Source organism: Pseudonaja textilis, chromosome Z, assembly GCF_049901715.1.
Source record: "Pseudonaja textilis isolate UNSWEBS1 chromosome Z, rPseTex1.2, whole genome shotgun sequence".
Taxonomy (NCBI): domain Eukaryota; kingdom Metazoa; phylum Chordata; class Lepidosauria; order Squamata; family Elapidae; genus Pseudonaja; species Pseudonaja textilis.
Genome location: NC_142008.1, coordinates 70,249,991 through 70,276,971, shown reverse-complemented (window position 1 = coordinate 70,276,971; position 26,981 = coordinate 70,249,991).

Here is a 26,981-nt window from a genome sequence, read left to right as displayed (position 1 = left end):
CTATATAACTCAAAGTTTAAATATAATAAAAATATTTAAATATAATATTATAACCACATTTTATAGTAATGTTCTATTGCAATAACACTATTATCTTAGTAAACAGCCTTCTATGAACAAATCTTATAACAACAGTAGTAACAATAATGCTATAGTTATAATACTCAATATCAAAAATATTTAGAGTAGTAATTGTAGAAAGTAGTAAATAAACCCAGTCTTACTATTTGATTTGACCCAAGAGTGAGTTTTATTCTTCTTTTTTTATTAATTTTCAATTTTTTTGCTGATGTGTTGAAAATCTATGCATCCTATAATCTTTGAAGAATTGTTCTAAAATCTATATAACCACTTACAGTCTTTCTTTATAAACTTATATCAGTCTAGTATAGAGCAAAATCTGAACATCAGATATCAGACAAAAAGTCACCAAGAATATCCTTATTCCTGGTGAATTTCCACCAAGAATTTCCCACTTACACCAGCAGATGTTTCCCTTTCATCTCCTGTCAAATTGCCCTGTCAGGGAGAGCTGTTTTAACTATTTCATATTTCTTTTACTCCATTTTATTTAAAATAGAGAAAAGAAAAAATATGCTTAATATATAAGATTTTTAAGTAATCATCATCAGTTCCTTTTATTGTTTAGACAAATCAGATTCAGTCAACATTAGTCAAATAACTTGGATGTAATTATCTTGCCAAAGTGGGATCACCACCTGTTCCAGCTAGCTGTCAGCACTTTGATTCAACCATGACAAGTTGTCATCTTCCACATCAGAGTTAAGAAGGATTTCTTTGAACCCACACCATGGACCGCCATCCAGATGATAATTTTGAAATGCCCTTCCTTTTTTAGGTAGTCCTTCATGGCACCATCTGCTTCAAGAAGCCCTTTGGATGTCAGCAATCAGCTGTGCTTCATGAAGCTCTCCACTAATAGAACCAGTCAAGCTAATAGCTAGCCAGAAAATGTTTTCTTGTAAACTTAAAAATCTTTTAGTAAAAATTCCCTCTTCTTCTTAAATCTCTTATTTTTTAATCTTCAGACAGCAATCTTAGAGATCCAGTTCAATCTTCAGACAGATCTTCTGACAGTGATCTTTAGGCAGAGAAGGTGCTCAGCTGTTGGAAGTTTAATGGTTGGAGTTCTACCATTGATCAAGCTTCCAATGGACTCTAAGCAATCCCTGAGAAATTAGGAGCTTCAGTTCCCTGAAATCTCCTATGCAGGTGATGATCTTTATGTGTGGTAAAGGCTCTAACGTGTTCTGTGTTACAGTGTTCTGTGTTAGGAGCTCCAGGGCTCTGAGATCTCTGGTGTAAGTGATCTTTAAAATTGGTAATTAAAGATAGTAAGCACTCTGGAAATCTGCCTTCTGTCACAGGATCAGGTGATTACTGCTGATAACTAATGTAGACTGTGACCTAACAGAGTTTTTTTAATCAAAATTATCAGCCCCCTGGCAGAGCTGGCGTTGCGGCGGTATGATGCACGATCTTGATCCTCCAAGATCACCGTTGATATCTCTGCTGCTGGACAGTCGCAATGGACCTAAACCGTCCCGTTGAGATGGTGATTGATAAAGGCACGTCCCGCTGATCCCAGGTACATCGCAAAATCCCTGGTCGATCCAGGAAAAGCCCTTTTTGCTGGTGGCATAGAGGCAGCCATTCAAGCTACTGAAGCTGGGACAGCTCCAGAATGGTAGAGATTGGAAGAAAGTATGTCAGTTTGGTGAGATGAACTTTTACTTATTGTTTTTTGGTGAGAACATCCTGAAAGACTTAAAGTGGAATTAAAAGTGAACAGAAAAGAGATTAAGCGGTGAGATTAAGCTAGTTAAATTGAAAGTCCCCCCTTTTTACTGGAACTTGGAATTTGGCAAAGCTTCTTAATTTTAAACTGGACTGGTCTTTTTAAATTTCCCATTTTTATTTTTTAACAATTCTCTTGAAAGTCTGCTTTGATTAAGACTCTTCTTTCTGATTTGAGATTTATTTCTTTTTCTTTTTTTAAAAAAAGAGAAGATTTTACTTTTTTTTCTTCTGTTCCTGGCTTTGGATACATGAGCAGGAAGTGAAAGTGAAGAAAAATAAGTAGCACTGCCATCTAGAGGCTTGGATATGCTGTTTTCTTTTTTGTTTTACTTGTTTATGTATTCATGTTATACTCAAGGACTCTGAGCTTTGCACTGAAAAAGATAGTGGAATGAGCATGGCAAATTGCTTATACAGGTGCTCATCTGTGAAACTATAGATAGCTGGAGTCTGGAGTTGAAGTTGAAAGAAAGAAGATTGAAATGACCTTGAAAATACTGGAACTGGAAAAACTGAGTTGATTTACCAAAGAGTCTTGGATTTTTAATGGCAGTGGCTTGCTTTCTATTAAAATTGTTTGTTATTTCTTACCTTCTTTTCTACTTCCCCTCTAGTTGGATTTTTATATTTGGATTTTAATCTTTTAACCCAGGAACTAGAATGTAATTTTTTTCTTTTGTTCTCTCTTTTTTTATTAAGAGAAATACATAGACTATTATTTGTTTCTCCTTCCTCCTACCCTGTTTTTCTTCAAAAAAATCTTTTTTATCCTTTTTTCCCATATCTTCTCTCTTTTTTTGCATATTACTGCAACTAATTGGATTAAAGTATACAAGTGCCTGAAGATTTTTCCCCCCTTTTTATTTTTGGGAGTGACAGTTGTCTGCCTTCGCTCTTTTTTTTCTTTTCCCTTTTTTTCTTTCTCTTTCTTTTTTTACAGATAAGTATTACAAGATAAGCAGAAAGGCAACAGCCCCAGCTTCCTCAATACCAATAGCGTCCTCTTCACCATCTGGAGGACAATGATCAATACAGACAATGCTACAACAGGAGAAAGAGAAGGAAGTGACATTGCAGATGATTATGCAAGGAATTCAGAAGATTGAAAAGATAAGAGAATATTGAGCAAAGAACTGAAAAGACAGATGAGAAAGTAGAGAATATTCATCAGATGATGATGAAATATGAAGACAGATTTAAGAAAATTGAAGAAGATATACAAAGTGATAAGAAAATTGGAGATATTGATACTCGATTGAGCGATGTTGAAAAGGGCAGGAGTGGACCATTAGGATGGGAAATCAATATATCAGAATTTTACCTGAAATTTCAAAATGTAGAAGAAGGAAAAGGTGAAAACTTTGCTAAAATAATGGCAGAAATAATGGCAGACATGTTAGAGATAACCAAAGAGAAGATGATGAATGGGATGGATGAAGTGTTCCCTGTCTATACAAGATATGCAATGAGAAATAGGTTACCAAGAGAAGTTCACATCAGATTTACCAAGAAGATTATTAAAACACAGATACTGCAGGTGGCAAGAGAGAAAACATTAAAGTACGAAGACAAAGAAATTGTGGTGCTGAAACAGGTACCAAGAAGAGTAAGAGAGATGAGAAGAGAAGAGAATATTTATTTTTGACTGAGGAGTTACTTAAAAGAGGAGTAAATTACAGATAGTTGATATCAGAAGGCCTCTTGTTCACCTGGCAGGAACAAAGACACAGAATTGACACAGTCAAAAGAGCGGAGCTATTCTATTTAGAATATCTTAGAGGAAAGGAAGAAGACACAAGAAAAGAAGTGTCGCTAATTGAATTCCAAGAGGAGTGTATAGCAGTAATTGAAAAAGAAAAAGAAGGTGCAGTAGGTGGTCTACTCAGAGAGCAATGAGAACTAAGACCTACTAGAGCAATAAAACCCTCTTATAAAGCTTAATATAGATGAAAGAAAATTGATTATTAGGAACATAAATGGACTTAATTTGTCTACTAAAAGAAGAAAAGTATTCCATAAATTAGAGAAATTAAAAATTGACATAATTTGCCTACAAGAAGTACATATTAAAAAACAACATAAATATATATATTGAAACAAAAAAAAATAGGGAAATTATTCACGTCATTGACACAATGTAAAAAAACAGGTGTGGTCTTATATATTAGAGATACAATTTTGGCAGAATTAATTTATAAAGATGACGATGGAAGGATTTTGATGGTGGAAATAATGGACAATAATGTTAAAACACTTTTAATTGCAATTTATGCTCCAAATGACAACCAAGAAGAATTTTACAGGAAATTACATATGAAAATAATTGAACTGGACTATGCTAATATTTGTATGATGGGAGATCTCAATGGAAAAATTAATGATCGGCTGGGCTATAAAATGCAGAAATCAAAAAAGAAAGCTAGAAAAATACTACCAAAATCTTTCTTTTGGATAATAGAAGAAGTAAACTTAAAGGATGCATGGAGAGAGAGAAATGTGGAAAGCAGGCAATATACTTTTCACTCAAACAGACATGCATCATGGTCTAGAACAGACATGATATGGATGTCAGCAGAATTACTTGCCAACGTACAAGAAATTGAAATAGAAACAAGCACTTGGACAGACCACAACCCAATGACAGTCATTGGAAAGGACAAAAGAGGAGATCTAGATGGACTTTAAATAATATGATATTAAAGGAAAAAGACTTTAAACAGAAAATAGAGAAAGAATTGGTGTTCTTTCTTAAAGAAAAGAGGATACATCTTTACAGAATCTCTGGGACATGATGAAGACGTACAGAAGAGGCTTGCTAATAGACTAAACAAGGAAAAGAAACAGAAAACAGAAAAAGACTTTCAAAACATTGGAAGATGACTATAAAAGACTGGAAAAAGAATTACAGAAGTCCCTGCAAATAAAGAAATTAACATCAAATGCTACCTATGTGACAATCAAGCCCACCTTGTCTGCTTAAACTTAAACAACAAAGTAGCTGATCTCCCCAAAGCAACATTCCCTTGTCTATATCCATCATGCTTTCCTAAGCTAAACAAAGTACCCTGCTCTGATAAAGTTGATAGCATAGAATCACTCATTCACTCAATAGAAAAACACTTAGCAATACGTTTTGAAACAACTACACAAGAAAGCCTAATCTCTCTTGAAAAAAAATACAGCACAGATAAGTGACTACCTATCAGCTCAAAATCAAATCCCAACTCAACAACCACTACCACAACTACTATCAACTACAATCACAACTACAACCAAAAATAACCACCAAACCACAACCACAAATAATTACTATCCCATCAAATAATTCAACAAATGATGACTTCTGGGTTGAGCCCTCCTCGCCGACAGACCGTAGATTGCGACTGTCCGTGGCTATGGTCCATGCTCTTTTGTTGGAGAGCCCCGATCATTGCAATTAGGGGCTGAAGCTGCCTTGGAGGGGCAGTGGAGTAAGGGAAAGCCGCAAGCCAGGTTGAGGGGAGCCGCATCTCCTCCCCTGGGCTTGGTCTTTTCCCCCCTGAAGACGACTGCAGCAGTAGTTTTAATTGGCCACCCTGAAGAGGAGGACTCAGCTGGATTAAGATTTGTGCAGGAGGGAAGAAAGAGGTGGATGAAATCTGAACCGGGACAACTGGGCAATACAACTAAAGAAAAGTACCCCGGGGTTAAGGTAACATGGAAGTTTTAAGAAAAGAAAAGTGAGCAGCGAAATTACAAAGGGACAGGGAAAAAAATAAGAAAATATTTTTGAAAGCTAAGCGGGGCTTCGAACCAGGAAAGGAAGAAGCTGGAACTAAAGATTTAACTAAATTGGACTAAAATATTTTGGGAATAAACAGGCATAAAATAAAACTGGACTTAAGATTGTCAAAAAATAATAAAGCTTACAAATTGGAGACTGGACTGTGCTGGAATATTGAGGTTCGAAAAACCCTAAATAAAAAAAATAGGGGGAAAAGGTGAAGACTTTGTATAACGGAGAGTGCCATCTTCTGACAAAAACTTGAACTCAAACAAAGGGAAAGCATCCTGTTTCTGTATGAACTTGTGTTGGTATAATGCTAAAGAAATATTGAAACAAAGTAAGAATCTTAGAAAATGAAAGCTGAACCCGAATAAAGAAAGAAGCAAGGAAAGACTGATTGTGGGATTGATTGATGTTTTTGGTATAGACCCTGGGCTGGAACAATTGAGAAATTTAGAAAACTGGAAGAAGAAAAAATGAAAGTAAAAGTGTTTTTTGTGGATTTCAATTATTATAAAATATAAGCGTGTGTAATGATGATATCTCTTCGGGAATTAAAAATGGAAATTAAAAATATGAGAGAATTACTACAGGAAATAGGTGAATCACTTTGTTCTGTGTTAGAAGAAATTGAAGAACAAGAAGAAAGAACTTTAGAGGAGGAGGAGTTGATTCAAGAAGAAGCCATCTTAAATAGACAATTAACACAAAGAACACTACAAAGACGAGGGGAAAGAAGGAAGGCTAAAAAGTTGAAACTTAAGAAGGTAATCAAAAAGGGGAATACTTGTGAAATGAGGAGAGGTAGAAAGATCCAGCAGAAAAGGGGAAAGGAAGATATCAAGAAAGAGAGGGATATAAACTGGAATGAGAAAAGATATGGGAAAAAGAGGGGGAGGAGTAGTAATAAGAAACAGGTGCATAAAATAAAGAAATATGGAAATAGTAAAATGATGAAAAGAAATCATTTTTTCAGAGATAATGGTTGATGAATTAAAAAGGGGATTCCAAAGGGTGACAAGGGGTAACAAGAATATATTTGCAATTAAAAAAAATACTTAGAAAATAGTGTAATATAGATTATTAAAGAAGGGATAGATACTGATAACTTATTATATGAATATACATTTTTATTTTTATTCTAAAAAGAAAAGTTAAGGTTTATTGAAGAAATTGTAATAATTGAAATGAATGTGAAGATGTTTAAAAATGAGGCCAATATCAGTGATTAGAAATTGAATAGTCAATTTTTTCCCTTTTACTTTTTTGAAATTAGAAATAAAATTAAGGGGGGAAAATATGTTGTGAAATCCAAATGAAAAGATATAATGATTATTATTGTAACTACTTAAAAATAATGGTTTATTAGGAAAAGATGAGGGAATAAAGGTATATTTTAATCACTGAGGTGTCACCCTCAAAGCAGTAAAGGGGGAAACCTATACTTGTTTCTTTTTTGTGTGTGTTAAAACTTGTATTAATCTAGAACCTATAAAACGAATGTGTGATCGAAAGAAAATATGACAGATTAAAGAACTACTTAAATTAATAAGCTAATACAGACTACTAAAAGGAAGGAGAGACATTGGTAACTTTATTATTATTATTATTATTATTATTATTATTATTATTATTATGCAAACATATATTGTTATTTCTATTTTTAAAATAAATATTAAAGGATTATATTTGAAATAATTGAAATTAAATGAAAATATGTTTTGATTGAGATTAATGTAAGAGACTAGGATTAATTTGCTTGTTTCTCTCCTTTCTGAAAGTTTGGAATGGAAAAGGTAATAATAGAATTAAGTATGCATATATTGTCATATTTGTATGTAAAAGTGATGACCCGGAAATATGTTGTCCACTAAAAAGAGCTTTTTGTTTTTATGTGAAAAATTGAATAAAATTTGTTAAAAAAATAATAATTCCACAAATGATACCCCCTTATTCATCAGAGACATCGTGATCAGAAATGTCCAAATGACATCTTATTTGATCTTGAAGACACCAATGAATCAGACGACATCACCAAAGTTCGCAGTAACATAAGCAACTCAAATGCAACAAACATCTCTCCTGAAGATATAATTGAAATAACCAGAGATGGTCCTGAGTTCAAATACAATGATGGCTCGATTGCCCCAAAATTTTGTAGAATTGTATGCAAAAATGAGTGCAGCAAACATATATTCATTCATACAATAAACGCCATTGCAAAAACCAATTCCAACCATAAAAAACTTCGCTCAAGACCAGACTTATCCATACTGCAAAGAATCCGCTCCCATGAACTCCACTCAGAACTCAAAAGATGTCTAGACAATGGAGAGAAGGACCTGTACATTGACTACCATGCTGATTGTATCAAAAGTAAGTCACACAACCCACAACTCCGCATTCAACCCTACCCCATTCAACCCACCATCACTCAAAACTAGGCACGCACACCCCTAACTACCTCAATTCCAACTACAACTGGCCTTAAATGCAAACTACTCAATGCAAGAAGCCTTGTAAATAAAATACCTGAATTTCTCCTCTTATTAAAAACAACTAAATTCGACATCATATTTGTCTGTGAAACATGGCTCAACACATATCTCCCTGACTCCATTGCCACAGCAAGAGACTATCATGTTTACTGATCTGATCGTGGTGTTGCTATCTTCTATAAAAAAGTCCCTACATCTACTCAGGAGCTTGCTATTCCTGAGACCATTATCTGTGAACTGTCCTTAAATATCACATTTCAGTTCTTACTATGTTGCAGATTATGACATTGAACATGAAACAAGCTAAATACACTATTAACATGGGCAGCATCCTGCCCACACGCTTTTATCTTTCTTGGTGACTTCAATCTACCCCATATTAACTGGACCCTTAACAAATGTACAACTGAACCCACACATGAAACCTTCTACAATGCAGTAACAAATCTGGGACTAGAACAACTAGCAACTAACAACACTAGACTTAACAACTGCCTCAATCTCATCTTCTGCAATAGTTTGAATTCAATTTATGGAATACAAATTAAAGAACCCTTTTCCAACAATGACCACAACGATGGGATCCCCAATTATAACTTCAAAAAAGGCAATTATGATCTTATAGACAACGATCTTTCATCTCTTGATTGGCAATTTCTATTCACTGGATGCAATACTGTTGAAGACCATTACAACATATTTTTACTTGAAGTCAAAAGAGTCATCAAATTATATGTACCAATAACAACTCCCAAAACCAGAAAAAACAAATTACCCATAACAATAAGGAAGCTTCAATCCAAAAAGAAATCCCTTTGGAGAAAAAACAAATCTGGTCACGTTGCCAACATAAAAGCAGATACAAAACTTTATGCCATCAGATAAAGACTGAATGCACCAAGTCTAAGCAAGAGGAAAATTATGCACAAATTCCACCCGCGCTTTCTATAATTTTGTAAACAACAACCTAAAAAACTCAAGGTCCATCCCACCCCTGAAAGGACCCAATGGTGAGGACTGCAGTGATGATACCATTAAAGCCAACCTCTTTAACATATTATTTGGTTCAGTATTTGTAAACAGTAATGGATCATGCTCAGTATTTCCTAGTTGAGTCAAAGACAACTACAATCATCTAATACATATTGATTTTACAGTAGATAATGTTGAAAAAGCACTACACAATCTAAAACCATCTTTATCTATTGGACCAGATGGAATATGTGCCTGCTTCTTAAAAAAGCTATCCACTGCCATAGCCGAACCTCTAAGCATAATCTTTGAAAAATCTTTCAGGACCAGTTCCTTGCCAAACCTATGGTCACTAGCCATGGTCATCCCCATCTTCAAACAGGGAGACCCCAGCCTAGTTGAAAATTACAGACCAATCTCCTTATGCTGCGTCACCTGAAAGTCATGGAATCAATCATTGATCAATCCATTATCCTCCACTTAGAGATAAACAACCTATTTAGTTTCAGAAAAAACTATCCTATAATCTCCAACTCTTACACTGCAAAAACATATGGACTACACAACTCAATCAGGGCAAAACAATAGACGCAATCTACATAGACTTCTGTAAAGCCTTTGATTCAGTGGTACATGACAAACTACTCCTAAAACTAAAATCTTATGGTATCTCTGGTCACCTTCATAACTGGATAGAAGCATTCCTGTCAAACAGACAACAAATGGTCAAAATTGGGAGTGTCCTATCAAATTCTGTACCTGTCAGTGGTGTCCCCCAAGGCAGTGTTCTAGGACCAACTCTCTTCATTCTCTACATAGATGACCTTTGTGATCATATTAAGAGCAACTGCGTTCTCTTCACTGATGATGTAAAACTATCAACACCACCGACAATACTGCCACCCTTCAAAAAGACCTTGACTATGTATCAGAATGGTCAAACAAATGGCAACTTCAGTTCTCAACAAATAAATGCTCTGTCTTACATATTGGAAAAAATAATCAGAAAATAAAATACAAGCTGAATAGTCAAGACCTTGTTGATGATGCAAACTCTGTAAAGGAGCTCGGAGTACTCATCTCTAATGACTTAAGTGCTAGAGCCCACTGTAACTACATAGCCAAAAAGGCATTAAGAGTTGTTAACCTAATCCTACATAGCTTTTTCTCTGGTAATATCACATGTAGAGCATACAAAACTTTTGCTAGACCAATACTCGAATACAGCTCATCAATCTGGAACTCACATTATATATCTGATATTAGCACAGTTGAGAGAGTCCAGAAATATATCACAAGAAAAGTTCTCTACTCCTCTACTCATTGCAGAATACCTTATGCCACCAGACTTGAAATTCTAGAACTAGAAAACCTAGAACTATGCCACCTTCAGTCTGATCTAAGTATAGTATATAAAATTATATATTGCAATGTCCTACCTGTCAATGAATACTTCAGCTTCAACCACAACAATACAAGAGCTCACAATAGATACAAACTCAAGATAAACTGCACCAAACTTGATTGCAGGAAATATGACTTCAGCAACAGAGTAGTCAGTGTCTGGAATACTCTACCTGAGGTTTCTTCCCCAAACCCCAAAAACTTTAACCTTAAACTGTCTACTATTGACCTCACCCCTTTCCTAAGAGGTCTATAGGGAGCGTGCATAAGCGCACAAACATGCCTACTGTCCTTTTGTTTCTTTTTATTTTTCTTATATGTATCCATTTCATGTACTCATAATATGTCTATATTTATACCTGTAATCTTATAATTGCTTGACAAAATAAATAAATAAATAATAAATAAATAAATTTAAAAATAAAAATAAACATGGCTGTCCTGCAAGAGTTACATTTATATTTCCAGCAAAGCAATATGCTGCTCAAAAACCAATGCATACAATTTAACTCCAGATAAAATTAGAGACTGGTGTTGCAATCATGCTTACTCTTTGCTATTTTTCCAAAGTATTTTTTACTTTGTCAAAGAATGCCAGAAAGAAGGGGAAATGAAGGGGTATTTTTATTTGCTTGTTTTTGCTGTAATTCCTAAATCCCTTTGAAATCAGTAAGAACCTTGTCTATTAATTTTAAAAGACATGATCTCATAGCTTATCTGGTCTGTCTAGTTATGCCTTCCTATATGTAAAGCCATTCTACATTTGGAAGATCAAGTATCAAAAGTTTGGGCCAAATGTTTGATAAGATTTAACATAGGTCACATCTGGCTTCAGGAATCATTTAAGGAGACTATATGCATCTTCCAGAATAAAAAAACAAATTGCATATCATATATATTTTCCAAGTCTTATGCAGATGTATTTATTTATTTCACTAATGATTCACTGTTAGAAGACTATGAATAAAATAAATTAACATATTTCTATATGGAGAAAATAGTACATATTAATGATAATTATTATGACTAGGTAAACATTGTAGTTATCTGAAGTTTTGTAGGCTGCTCAGACTTGAGAGTGTTGCAAAGGTCCATATAATGTCATAGAGTCTATCTAGATACACACATTTAAAGGATTTGTAAACTTTAAATTTGGATTTGGATTCCACCCAATTTTTTTGTCAGAGTTGCTAATAATAACCATAATTTTTGAAGAAGGAATGTCCAAGTAACGGATCAACAGACTATATAAAATCAGTGTAGATCTTCTGGTGGATAACTGGCTGGAGATTGAAAAAGGATTATTGGTAGTTAGCATTTTTCTTCTGGTTTAATACATTCCAGTTTATAATTTTAAAGAAGACTATACTTCATATTTTGATAAAATTTAGCACTTATTTACAAATAAAATAATTATATTTAGTTTAATGACTTGTACACTCATCAGTTCCATATACAATCTTTTTAGCCTTTAATATGTTTATTTCTCCAGAATTTTCCTAGTGCAGCAGTGCTTTCTTTTCTTTGTATTACATGTGGGGCCTAAAGAAGAGCAGAATGAATATGACCTTTAAAGAAGAACATTTTCTCAGGATAGAATTTCCTTCAAGACACTATATTGGGATGAAGCTTACAGTTCATAAAGTGAAGGGGAGCAATTTCCCAATATGCATTTTATCATGTTGGGAAACACAGGCATGTATCCAAGTGATAAGAACCAACCTGCATTCTCCCTTCTCAGGGAAAGGGTATCAGCTGGGTAGGCAATATTTTTCCGATGTTCTGCTTCCATCCTTCAAATCAGCTCTATTCTTCCATGATATGATCTTTTACATGCCGACATAAAACTATATTTTTCTGCCCAAAGTAGATATAAAAGTTAGACTAATTCCAACTTTTTGTTCTCTGGATTCATAGGGATGTAACTGTCCATTGCCTAATTTTTGTGTGGAGAATACAAAAAAACCTTAGCACAAAGTAACAAAGTATTACATTATATGTATAATTGCAAATTCATTGTAATTTCAGTTCAGAGATAATATAGCAACCAGAGTAAGGAAGGCTGAATGAAATCCCTATTAGTTGCCTTCCGATAACCTTTCTTAGGAATTTTCATATGGGACTTGAACTGAAATAATCATTAAATAAAGGAATGTTATTGTAAAGAAGAGGAAAAACAAAGTTAAATGAAAATATATCTCAAAATTTCCTAGTAGATTTATTGCAATAATATTGCCAGTAACCAGTATTTACACAATCAAATTAAATCAAAATTTCAACATAAGATATCAACAGTCAAATCTCATCACTAAATTTATAATGTGAAATTAGGCTCCTAGATTAATAGGAATGCTTTGGATTTATATTTTCATGGCTTTCTCTTAGAACATTTCTGGTTCTAGGTGGGGAGAATAGAAAGAAAAAAAAGTCAAATAGAAGGAAAGACACACACATTTGCAGCTTGTATATGGCTATTAATGAGATAGTCTAAAATGTACTGCTAGTGCTCTTATATAAATCATGTAATTAATGGAGTGCCAACATTCCAGGAAAATGTTGCCACATACTATTGTAAAGAGATTGTCAGTATCTGAAAGGTTTTAAAAATGTCTATTTGAGCCAGAGAAACTTCAAAGACAGACTGAATAGCTAAATATATACTCTTTTGGAGTGAGACTCTGCTCTTCTTGATTTAAGCCACATGTAAGGTTGAGCTGCCAAATGTTCCATAAGTCAGAAAGATACCACCCAGAATACAAGGTATATATCTAGCTCCCTCCTACCCTCCCAAATACTTTTATAATTGTAAGTGACTCCAAGAGGATGAATATCACATTTGAACCAGATTGTTAGCATGGCCTCTTTTTTACTTGGTTACCATAGCTATTAGCCATGCTTTACTTAACTACTATTTGTTGAATAAATTATAAGTGGCTGAATTCACATATCTTGTGAAGCCATGAAGCTGATCTCTAAATTTACCTACTATATTACTGAATTCCTAAGGGAAGTGGGAAACAACAGTAGAACCAAGTCTTGTTATCTTGGGGTACCTTTGGAAATGTCAACCTCAGTGTATTTAAAAACTCACAATTCTTAATCTTATTAAGAAGATTAATTTATTCCAACAAAGATAAGGGTAGAACTGTTACAATCTTCTGGTAATTTATTGAGAGGTTGGAGCATATTGATTGGATGGATCTATGAATAGCCCTTTCCAATAGCCCATGACAAAGATGCAGAAACTGTTGCGGGATTCTGATCATTCCAATTTTGGGCTCCAATGGGTAGTGGGAATCAAAATGTAGATATTGATCTGTGTGATGGTGGTGGTTGATTTCTGTAAACTTCAGTGTAATAGTTTCTTACTATGTACTGCACAATCCAAGAAGGCCAGGCTATTTTCCTTAGCACCTTCCCGAGTGAATTTAATGTATTTGTTCATAGAGATGTGTTTGGTGAAGGCTTTCAATTCCTGATCTTTAATGTTGCTGATCCAAGTATCATCCACATCCACATGAGTGAGTAGAATTCCTGTGAAGGAGTTTAGGGTTTGGATTCTACTTCTTCCATGTAGCGATTGGCCATAATGGGGGACACAGGTGAACCCACAATGCATCAATATACAAAGTAATCTTCATTATATGTAGAAGAGGGAGTTGTCAGGCAAAGGTTCTGCAAGATACTTATGTGGTTTGGGCCGATGTTGGTTCTTATGTACTGTCTTGTAGCAGTCATTACTTCACTACCATGACAGCTTCAGTTGTTGGAATGCTGGTGAAGAGTGAAATCACATCATAAGAAACCATAGACTCATCTGGATCCAGTTTAGTTTCAAAACCTTGCTGACAAAATCCTGTGAATTGTTGAAATGATGGGTAGTGTTGCTGACCAGAAGAGCTAATAAGGTGGTTAGATATGCAATGTTGTAGGTAATGATCAGATGATTGCAAGAAATATAAACCCTTTCATCCTCTACCATTCAATCAGAACTGAAGAAGCTTCTTGGATAAGAAGCTAAATGTCTTCAGGCAGAAACAAAGTCCAGTTGCCTTTTGAAAAAGCAAAATTGCTTTAATCAACTAATACCCTGCATGTAATAAATGCAAGGAAGATGGTGTTTTACTTTGGCCTACACATACCTTTAAAAATTTTCCGTCCCCTATCTTTTCTCTTCATTGTCATCTAAAACAGGGGTCACCTCAGGGACTACTAAATTAATAATTTTAAATCCTGTGGATCACTAATATGATCTGCCTAATGACCAGCTGGGTGCATATGACTAGGTGGTCATGTGATGGGTGGGTGTGGCCAACTTGATGTAACTCACATTGAGGAGCACCTCACCAGCCTCTACTTGCCCCTCCCCTCCCAGCCACTTTTCACTTGCCTGCCTGGGTTCCTTAGGGCTCCAACAGGAAGCAGTTGTTGGTGCTAAGCAGCCACCACGAGAAAGAGTTGGCAAAACAACTGGCTCAGTTCAAATTGGATCTGACCGAGAAGGAGGCACAGCAAAAGCACCTCACTGAAGACTACGAGCATAGGCTTTCCAAGCAGAAAGAAGACTTGCTAGAGTGCAAGGCCAGATGCTGATGCCTGGAGGCTCAGTGGGCTGTACCAGTTCTTGGCTATCAGCCAGTTCTTGGCCATGATGAAGTCCCACTGGAATGAAGCCCTCCAGCTCTTTGCCACCAGTGGCCCTTCCCTCCAGCCTTTGCCCAAAGCCCTGCACCAGGAGACTGAAGCAGACCCCAAGTTGGAATTTCTGACCCCTGACACCTGCACAAAAAGACCCCAAAGGGGGGGTGTCTCTGCAGCAGCACAAATGTTCATTGCACATATCTGGCCCAGTGGTGGTAATTTGAGGATCCCTGATTTAGTGCAATATAAAAAATGCAAATAATTTTTCTGCGGACCACCAAAATTTTCTCATCGACCACCAGTATTCCACAGGCCACCAACTGGTGACCGCTGTCCTAGAATGTTTCTGTACTGGTATCACTGGTTCAGTTTTGCCATATACCTCACCACCCTTTTATTTTTGACTGTGAGTTTCACGTATCCCTCATGAACAAAATGCACATAAATAGCTCCCTTTCCGAAATATATTTTCTTCAGTTCCCACATCCAAACTTGCAGCATGTCCAGGCTTTCCCTCATTTTTGTTTCAGAGATATAGATAACAAATAATCAGAGTTGGAAGGGACCTTATAGGTCATTCAGATTCAGTTTTCAGTAAGCTCAAGGCAGATTCACAGCAAAGCTGTGAAGACCCATATTAGATATAATCAAGCTTTATTCAATAATAATAACAATAACAACAACAATAATAATCATAATAATCAAAAAAAGGAAGTGTGAATTTATGGTGTTCCTGTATTTTCCTCTTTTGTTACAGTATGCTACAACTATCTGGTTTCCTAATGTCCTAAGAAGCAATCCCTGGATGTAATTGTTGGAAGAAATGTCCATCTGGGTTCAGTTCCAAGTGGGAAAAAAGACACTGGATTCATGGAAGTTGCTTGGAAAGAAGGTTTATTGATAAACAGAATCACATGCCTTGGAGATCTTGGGCAGGAAAAAAAGGAAGAGGTGCTGAGAGTGCCTGGGTGTTATGCCCTCTCTGGGCTTTGAACTGAAGCACAGGAAGAGTATTCTGGTTGGTTGCTGTCAGAGGTCATAACTAACTTTGTAGGTTGTCTGTGTGCTAAGTTTGGTTGAAACTTGGTGGGTGGTGCAATGAAGGGCAATTAAATGGCTCTGCCTGAAGGAGGTAGATCTTTGTTACATAGAATAGTCTGGCCCAGACCATAATGGCCCATTAACAAAGGTGGGGAAAGGCTGAGTTTTTGCCTCTCTTTTAGGGGAAATATTCTGCCCTTTTAATATTTCCTAGTGTTGTGTCTATAGAACTGGCTGGAGTTTCCAACCAGGTCCACCGTTCGAGCGGGAGCGCCGACCGCTCCCATTGGCTGATACCGTTTGACAGCCGGCTATAAAAGGGAGCTGTCAAACGGTATCAGCTGTTGCCGCCAGCTGATCTGCCGAGTTAGCCTGGCAGACGCGGCAACCCTTTATTCAGCCGAATAAAGCCTTTTAAAAACGAACGCTCTGGCTCAGCCTCGTATCTCTGCCGCTCCACAACACTGGCGACGAGGGCGGGATACTATAAGAGGCTACCAGACGTCCGATCGCAAGAGCTGGTCACTGAAAAAGAGCGAAGCCACCGGGCGCTGAAGCCGCAGCCGCCATGCGCTCACCAAGAGTGCGAAATTTAAAGCCTCCTCAGCCGAGGAGACAGACGCCGCCTGACAGGCGCAGCCGCCAAAACGCTCTTCTAAGAGCGCGATTTTTAAGCCACAGCAGCTGAGGTGACAGGCACTGCCGCCTCAAGATGAACACCAACCCGACATTCCCACCTTTCAAGCCAGCCGAGGAAACGTGGGAGTCATACAAAAACCGGTTCATCTACTTCCTCGGCGCTATCGATCTAACAGACGCTGCTGAGCACAGAAAAAATCCTTCTTCCTCAGTTACTGTGGGGCTGCAGTTTTTGACACTGCTACAGCACTAGTTGCCTCGCTCTGTAAGAAACATCCCTTGGGAAGAGCTCCAAGAGATTCTTTCCAATCACTACTCACCTAAACCCTCCCAGATAGCTAGGAGGCATGCCTTCAGAACCAGAAGGCAGGCTGAGGGGGAGTCAATTAGTGAGTATATGGCAGCTCTGAGGTCAGCTGCCTTACAGTGTGGGTTCAGAGACTACCTAGAAGACATGCTATTGGATCAGATTGTCTGTGGGGTTAGGGACCTTAGGCTTCAAAGACGCGCTTGCTAGCCAAAAAAGACTTAACCCTAGCCTTAGCTATAGAAGAAGCCCAAGCTGCTGAGCTCTCTGCCCAATCAGCAGCTGAGATTCAAGGAACTCCTATCAGACCTAGCAGCTCCACTGTTCACTCAGAGGAAGTTTCCCTTGAAGAAGACCCCATAGGCACAACAGACATAAACTGCCTTAGGCAACAAAAGCCCTCACAGGAAGGAGCAGGGCAAAGAAACAACTTCACCCCCAAGCAACCTCCCATTTGCCTGAGCTGTGGGGGTTCCCACCTTAGAGCATCCTGCAGGTTCAGGAATGCCATTTGTCTAAACTGTCAGAAGAAAGGCCACCTAGCTAGAGTCTGCCAAGCAGGGCGAACCTTCCCTCAGAGACCTCAACCTACTGCTAATTTCCAAAGGCAAGTGGAAGACTGCTATACTTGCTACCACGCAGACCACACTTCCAAAACTTCTAACAAAATAAGTATTTTTGTTTTCTTAGAAGGTAAGCCTTGCAGAATGGAGGTGGACACGGGATCTGCACTTTCAATCATCTCCTGGGAGACCCTGAAGAAGATTCACCCCAGACTTTCCAAAAAGAAGCTGCAGAAATGCCACCTGACCCTGCGGGACTACCAGGGCAAGAAACATCCCTGTCCTCGGAAAGGCAAGTTTTTAGTTCAGTTCCAAGGTTTTAAAGGCCATTTGCCTTTGGTGGTTGTCAATGGTGCTCTCCCCAGTCTGCTGGGACTAGATTGGTTCCCTTCCCTCGGCCTTAGCATAACTGGAATCCATGCTGTCTCAACCTCTGAAGTAGACACCCTATTCACAGACTATTCTGATGTTTTTAGCAATGAGTTGGGCTGCTATTCTGGCACCCCCATCTCCTTCACTGTGGACCCCCAGGCAATTCCCCTTTGCCTTAAGCCGCGCAGAGTACCCTTTGCCATCCGTCCAAAATTAGATTTAGAATTAGATAAGTTACTAAAGCAAGGGGTGTTAGAGCCAACTGATTTTGCCAAATGGGAGACCCCCATAGTCACCCCACTCAAAAAAGATGGCAGCGTGAGAATCTGCGCTGACTACAAGACCACCCTCAATCGTTATCTGCAGGTCAGCGCATACCCTGTCCCTGTTATCCAACACCTATTACACACTTTCGAACCCAGCACCATTTTTGCCAAATTAGATATGTCCCAGGCATACCAACAGTTCCCTGTTGATGATCAGACAGCTGAGCTGCAAACCACAGTCACTCATAGGGGGGCATTCAAATGCAAACGCCTCCAATTTGGTGTAAGTGTAGCCCCAGATATTTTCCAGTCCCTCATGGAAAGGATTCTCCAAGGTCTCCCAGGGGTTGTCCCTTACTTCGATGACATTTTAGTTTCAGCAGTTAACAGACCTCAGCTCATACAAAGGGTCAGAGCAGTCCTAGACAGGTTTAGGCAGCATGGCCTCAAACTCAAAAGGGAGAAGTGCACCATCACCATTAAGCAAGTGGACTTTCTGGGGTATAGGATTGATGCCTCTGGCATTCACCCAATTGAATCCAAAGTAAGGGCTATCCACGAGGCACTCACACCAACCAACAAGACGGAGCTCCAAGCCTTTCTGGGGCTACTGAACTTTTACGCTTCATTTCTTCCTCATAAAGCATCCATTGCAGAGCCCTTACACAGACTGTTAGACAAAGAATCCCCCTGGCATTGGGGACCCAGGGAAGCCCACGCTTTCAAATCAGTCAAATCCTTACTTACATCTGATGCAGTTTTAATCCAATTTAATCAACAACTTCCCCTGGTCCTGGCTGCTGATGCATCCCCTTTTGGTATTGGGGCAGTTGTAAGCCACAGGCTCCCAAACGGTTCTGAGGCACCAATTGCCTTCTTCTCTAGGACTTTCTCTGCTGCAGAAAGAAACTACAGCCAAATAGATAAGGAGGCCTTGGCTGCAGTAGCTGCAGTAAAAAAGTTTGATGAATTTTTATTTGGGCACCACTTTGAACTCATAACTGACCATAAACCACTCCTGGGGCTTTTGTCAGGGGACAAGCAAACCCCACAGGTACTATCACCTAGGATGACCAGGTGAACCTTGTTCCTGGCCGCTTACTCATTTAAATTAGTGCATCGCCCTGGAAAAAACTTAAGTCATGCAGATGCCCTTAGTCGCTGCCCCCTGCCGGTTCCAGTCAAAGACCCAGCACCCATTCATGCCATTTTTGAAGTAAATGAACTTAAACTGCCTGTTACAGCTGAAGACATTGCAACGCACTCAAAAAAAGACAGGGTAATTGCCCAGGTTCTGGACTGGGTGGGAAGCGGGTGGCCGGAAACACAATACTGTTTCTGACTTCACTCCTTTCAAAATCCGCAAGCAAGAATTGTCAAAACTACAGGGTTGTCTGTTGTGGTGGACAAGGGTGGTCATCCCAGCCACTCTCCGTGTACCCATCCTAAAGGTCCTTCACGAAGGCCACCCGGGCAGCTACGTTTGGTGGCCAGGCATGGATGCCCAAATCTCCAGCTGGGTAAGCTCGTGCCAACCTTGCCAATCAACCAGGCCTGCCCCACCAGCAGCCACTCCTACCAGGTGGGAAAGTGCTGGGGGACCTTGGTCTCACCTGCACATCGACCTGGCTGGACCAGTACATGGAAGGACCTTCTTGGTTTTAGTAGACTCATATTCCAAATGGATAGACTTGGCCCTACTACCTTCAACAACCACTCAAGCAATTGTTAAGGCTCTGACCTGTTTGTTTGTTACCCATGGGCTCCCTGACACGCTGCTGTCTGACAATGGCCCCCAGTTCACATTGCTGTCTGACAATGGCCCCCAGTTCATTTTGTGAGTTTAGTATGTACGCTGCCAACTTAGGTATCAGACACATCCTCACAGCCCCTTTTCACCCAGCTAGCAACGGGATGGCTGAAAGGGCAGTCAGGTCAGTAAAAGAGGCACATTCTAGGTTTGGCCAGGAAAACTGGCACTCCAAACTGTCCCGTTACCTTCTGAGCCAACATACTACCCCATGCACCACTACAAATAAATCTCCTGCAGAACTTTTAATGGGGAGGCGCCTTAGGACCACCCTGGACAGGCTACATCCCCATTACTGCCCAGACACCCCCCTAGGATCTGACAGCTTGGTCAGGGACTTTGCCCTGCATGACCTGGTTTACGCCAGGAATTATGCAGGGGACCCTCTGTGGGTACCTGGACAGGTTGTGTCAGTTGCAAGGCCGAGATCCTACAGAGTCCTCCTGGAAGACGGACGCCTGTGGCGCAGACTCGTGGACCAGCTGAGGAGGCGGTGGGGAGGCACAGCTGATGGCTTCCACAACCAACCAAACGACCCGGTCTACCCAGCAAACACCGATGATCCAGCCTACCCAGCAACCGCCAAGGGACCGGTCTACTCAGCCCAGCCATCCAGCACCGAAGGCTCCCTGCCGGGACCAATCTACCCAGCCGAGAGTTCCCTGCAGGACCCGGTCTACCCAGCCAACGCCGAACGCTCTCTGAAGGACCCGGTCTACTCAGGCAACACCGAGCACTCCCAGCCAGGTCCGGTCTACCGACAAAGGACTCTGAACTCACAACCGAGCGAGCCGGTCTACCGCCCCGGCCGAACGACGCGCCAGAAACAAACCGAGTGGAGAGGCTTACCGGATCCACAGAAGGGCCTCGCCGGCCGAGCCCGCTCTCCAACAACCTCCGAGACGCTCCCTGGGGCCGAGGACTTTGTTCCAGCCAGCGGCTTGCCGGGACTTCGACAGTCCTGCCGCCATCGCAGACGACCGGCCTATTTGCAGGACTACGCATGCTCCTGGCCGGGGGAAATGAGTGTTGTGTCTATAGAACTGGCTGGAGTTTCCAACCAGGTCCGCCGTTCGAGCGGGAGCGCCGACCGCTCCCATTGGCTGATACCGTTTGACAGCCGGCTATAAAAGGGAGCTGTCAAACGGTATCAGCTGTTGCCACCAGCTGATCTGCTGAGTTAGCCTGGCAGACGCGGCAACCCTTTATTCAGCCGAATAAAGCCTTTTAAAAACGAACACTCTGGCTCAGCCTCATATCTCCGCCGCTCCACAACACCTAGCATATTTCATTTTTCTAGGAGAGGAGTGGTTTTAACTTCCAACATATTCATATGCTTCTGAAACCTGAACCACAAATGTAGGAGTGGAAATTAACTTCAAATCTAAGATCTTCATTTGATTACTCATTTTTTTCACATGACATCTTATGTCATTGAAATTCTTTTTCCTTATTAAAAAAAACCTGTTGAAATTAACAATGCAATAAATGGGAATAGGTAAAGATATTTAGTATTCTGAGATATGTACTGTGATATTTTGCATTGATTGTTTTGACTGAATGAAATGCATCAAATAAAGAAGTAAGTAGCTGCTTTGCCCTTCACTGAAAAGGCTTTGTTGGCCTCCCCATTTCAGAGCTGGCCAGGCTAACTGGAAGAATAAGAAACAGGGGCAGGGAGACAGGAACTGTCACATTATTCACGAAAACAACACCCTTATAAAACAGCCTATTGGAATGAATCTGGGTTGGTATGCACTATTGACATGAAAACCAAGATAAATTCTAGTGGTTTCTGACTACAGTGAAAATATTTCACACAATAAGCCCAGAGTCTTAAAATTATTAATTTCAAAGATGTGACTATAAGAAAATTAATTAGAGATTATAAAATAAAGTGACAAATTAGAAGAGAATAAGCATCATAAGACCACACAGTTTATAATAACTTAAATGTGAAATACGTTTTTTATCAAGCGTACTAGCCAAATGCCTGTCATTCTGGTGACAGAGTGTGCATATCTGCATTGTATGAAGTGAGGATTTACATTTTGCAGATATACCTAAGAAGTGCAGTGTGTTTCCATTTCCCCTCTGAGCAGGGAAATAACATACACCAACATGCACATAGCCACAGGAACTCGTTCTTAATGAAGACCAGTTTAGGGAATGAAGACATTTTACTTTCTTTTAATTATTAAATTGTCTTATTAAAACAAAGAAACGAAAAAACACACCTTGCTCTTGTTTTTAAAAATCTGCATTTTATCTTTGCTTTTGAAGGGAAAAAAGGCTTTTTCTGACTTTAATCTACACAGCTTCACATTATTTGTAAGATGTTCATACTTCTGAACAAGAATTATTAACCTGTATGGGAACATGCTGGCACTATCTCCCATTGCTATAGTAGTTCATATCCTTGATTACATTGTTCTTCAATTTATACATTTTATAATTGTCTTCTGCAGAAAAACTATCTTAGAATAATTTACTACTAATACTTTCAGCAAGGATTATTGGTATAACCAAAGAAGTATATTAAGGTTTATTACAATTCTTTTTGATTTATCATGCATGCTTTAATATTGTAATTCCTTTATCACTAAACTACTGCTATATGATATAATGACTGTTAACCACCTGATGTTCTGTATTTCCGTTTATCTTTCCATAGTTAGAACTGATACATTCCAACAGTCATTGGAATTGTGACCATAAATCTTGTCAGTGTATAAGAGTTCATGAATTGGAGTAGACATGTGTTAAGTTTGGGTAATGAGAGGCTGAACCAGAGCATGAGTGCAACAAATACTTTATTATAACAATAAAGGACTGACCGTGCTTGCCAAGCCTGGAACTGGCCCGCAGCGATCAGCAACTGGTTGGACCCCGCAGCCTGCTTTTATAGCTGGCTGCTGGGGAGAACCAACCAATGAGCGAGGGGGGAAAACCGCCCCGCAATGTGAACGGACCTGAGTGGGAACTCCTAGAGTTCCAGGGACATAACACCCCTTCCCCCAGATGCGAACACGCATAGTCTTTGAGGTAGGCAGGAGGTTTATGCTGGCGCCCAGAACGGCACAGCTCTGGTGGGTTGTCTGTCAGTTCAGAGTCTGTAGGGGAAGGCAGAATCGGTAGGGAGTCACTAACGCGCCCTCGGTTCGGGTTGGCTCGGGACTCGTAGGGCTGGTCACTGGGGACGTGCTCCCGTTGACTGGTTCGGACTGGTCAGCCATCTGGACGTCGCTGTCTGTGTTCGGATTCCCTGGAACGGCTGCTGGTGTAAGCAGGTCACTGGGATTGGTGCTGATGTGGGGTTGATGCTGAGGCCTCGCCCGGTTTGTAATTCTGAGTCACTGCTGACGAGGGTGCTGTGACGCCTTCGCAGCTGGTCCAGGTGCCTTCTCCATATTCGGCCGTCCTCCAGTCTGACTCGATATGACCTGGGTCCGGTGATGGCCATGATCTCGCCCGGAATCCACAGAGGGTCTCCAGCGAAGTTCCTCGCGAATACGGGTTCCTGTAAGATAAAATGTCTAACCCCGATGTGGAAGCGAGGGAGAGTCAGGGCAGTAATGTGGGTGAAGTCTGTCCAATACAGTCCTCAGGCGCCTGCCCATCAGGAGCTCAGCTGGGGACTTATTGGTGACTGAGCACGGAGTTGAGTGCTGGCTCATCAGGAAACGCGAGAGTTTGTCGTGCCAGTCATCCTTGCTGAACCTAGCTAGGGCTTCTTTAGTGGTCCTAACGGCTCTTTCAGCCAATCCGTTACTGGCAGGATGAAATGGGGCCGTGAAGATGTGGCGGATGCCCAGGTTGGCAGAGAAACGGCTGAACTCGGCTGATGCGAACTGTGGGCCATTGTCGGAAACAATGGAGTCAGGCAGCCCGTGTGTTACAAACAGGCGAGTTAATACCTTGGTAATCGCTAGTGTGGTGGTCGTGGATAGCTGTGCCACGTCAATCCATTTAGAGTAGGAGTCCACGACCACTAGGAACATTTTCCCGTGCAATGGGCCGGCTAGGTCGATGTGAATTCTGGACCACGGAGCGCTGGCGCTTTCCCACTTAGTAGGGGTGGCAACAGGAGGAGCTGGACGGGATTCCTGGCAGGGATTGCAGGAGCTTACCCATCTGATGATGTCCTCGTCGAGGCCCGGCCACCATACGTAGCTGCGTGCTAATGCCTTCATTCTGACGATGCCAGGGTGCCCTTCGTGCAACGCCTCCAGAACTCGGGTACGCAGTGAGGTCGGGATGACCACTCGAGTGCCCCACAGCAGACAGCCCTGCAAACTGGATAATTCCTGTAGGCGGGTCTTGAAAGGTGTAAATTTGTTTTCAACATCACCGCCCGGCCACCCCCTCATCACCCAGTCCAGTACCTGGGCGATTGTTTTGTCTGCCTTGGTTTTGGCAGCAATGTCAAGGGCAGTGATGGGGAGGTCCAATTGGGTGACCTCAAAGATAGCGTGGACCGGAGCAGGATCTTCAGCTGGAGCCGCAAGGGGCAGCGGCTGAGAGCGTCTGCGTGGGACAATGTTTTACCTGGGCGGTGTATGAGTCTATACGAGTATGCCGCTAGGAAAAGGGTCCATCTCGTCATTCTAGGAGAGAGGACTTGAGGGGTCTGTTTGTCCCCAGCTAGTAGACCCAGGAGAGGCTTATGATCCGTGACCAGCTCGAAAAAGTGGCCAAAGAGAAATTCGTGAAATTTCTTCACTGCTGCAACAGCTGCTAGAGCTTCCTTATCGATCTGGCTATAATTGTGCTCTGTTGCAGAGAGCGTCCTGGAGAAAAAAGCGATGGGAGCCTCGGAGCCATTGGGGAGCCTGTGGCTTAATACTGCCCCAATTCCAAAAGGGGATGCGTCTGCTGCTAGCACTAATGGAAGGTTGGGGTCGAACGGAATAAGGACCGCCTCTGACGTGAGTAGTGATTTGACGGCGCGAAAGCGGAGTCTTCTTTGTGACCCCAGTGCCAAGGCGATTTTTATCCAACAGTCTGTGCAGGGGTTCTGCCACTGATGCTTTATGGGGCAGGAAGGACGCGTAAAGTTCAATAGCCCCAAGAAGGCTTGCAGTTCAGTTTTGGAGGTTGGAGTGGGTGCCTCGTGAATTGCCTTAACCTTGGACTCCAGGGGGTGAATGCCTGAGGCGTCAATTTTATAACCCAGAAAGTCCACCTGTCTAGTGGCAATGGCACATTTTTCTTTTTTTAATTTGAGGCCATGCTGTCTGAACCTCTCTAACACTGCTCGAACTCTCTGGAAGAGTTGGGGTCTGTCCCTGGCCGAGACTAAGATGTCGTCAAGTAGGGTACTACACCAGGGAGGCCCTGCAAAATCCGGCTCCATGAGGGATTGAAAAATGCCTGGGGCAACACTTACGCCAAATTGGAGACGCTTGCACCGGAAAGCACCCCTGTGGGTGACAATGGTCTGGAGTTCCGCTGTTTGGCTGTCAACAGGGAACTGTTGATACCGCTTGAGACATGTCCAATTTGGCAAAAATGCTGCCAGGTTCAAAAGTGTGTAATAAATGCTGAATGACGGGCACTGGGTAAGCGCTAACTTGTAAAAACTTATTAATTGTGGTCTTGTAGTCCGAGCAAATTCTCAGGCTACCGTCTTTTTTGAGGGGTGTGACAATGGGCGTCTCCCATTTGGCGAAATCTGTTGGCTCAATGACCCCTTGTTTTAATAATTTATCCAATTCTGCATTTAGTTTTGGCCGAATAGCGAATGGGACTCTACGCGGTTTTAGCCTGATTGGGACTGCCTGGGGGTCGACTGAGAATGAGATAGGGGTACCTTTATAACACCCCAGCTCATCGCTGAATACATCTGAGTAATCAGTGAATAAGGAGTCAGTGTCAGAGGTTGAGACAGCATGGACTCCTGTTAGCCCTAGGCCGAGATGGGGAAACCAATCGAGCCCCAAGAGTGTGGGGAGATTGCCGTTAACTACCACTAGAGGTAGGTGACCTTTGAAAGCTTTAAAATTGACAAGGAACTTGCCTCTGCCGATTACAGGAATGACCTTCCCCTGGTAGTCCTTCAGGCTAAACTGGCACTTCTGGAGCTGGCTTGTTGATAGACTGGGCTGTAGCCTCTTGAGGGTGCTCCACGAGATAATTGAGAGCGCTGACCCTGTGTCAACCTCCATGCGACACGGTTTACCTTCTAACAAAACGGAGAGAGAGATTTTACTAATGGTATGGCAAGTGTGCTTGGCATGGTGGTGAGTGCGACAGTTCAATACTTGCCTCTGAGGTCCAGAATGTGAGAAGGAAGGGTGCCTTTGTGCCGAGTTTTGAGAGGCTTGACAGACTCTCGCGATGTGCCCCCTTTTGTGGCAGATGTTGCAGGTGGCTCCTTTGAATTTGCAGGCGGCCCTCAGATGAGATCCACCACAGGATAGGCACAGGGTGATGTGTTTGGGTGGACTGATGCTTTCTTGCTTGGCTCCTACCTGCGGATGCCTGGCGTTGGTGAGGCGGTGGATGTCGGTTTCATCACTAGGGGCTTCCTCTACTACCACCTCCTCGGAGTGGACTGGAACTGTCGTTAGCTTGGAAGTTGGACCATGGATTTCGGTGGCTGAGTGTGCTGCCAGTTCTGCTGCCAGGGCCTCCTCGACGGCTTGTGCGAGGTTGAGGTCCTTCTTAGCGAGTAGGCGCCTTTGGAGGTGGAGATCCTTGACCCCGCAGACTAGTTGATCGAGGAGCATGTCCTCCAGGTAGGTTCCAAACCCACAATGGAGTGCTGCGGTCCTGAGGGCGGCCATGTACTGGTTGATGGTCTCTTTGTCTGATTGCTTCCTCATACGGAAGGTGAATCGCCTGGCAATCTGTGAAGGTCTGGGAGAATAGTGGTTAGT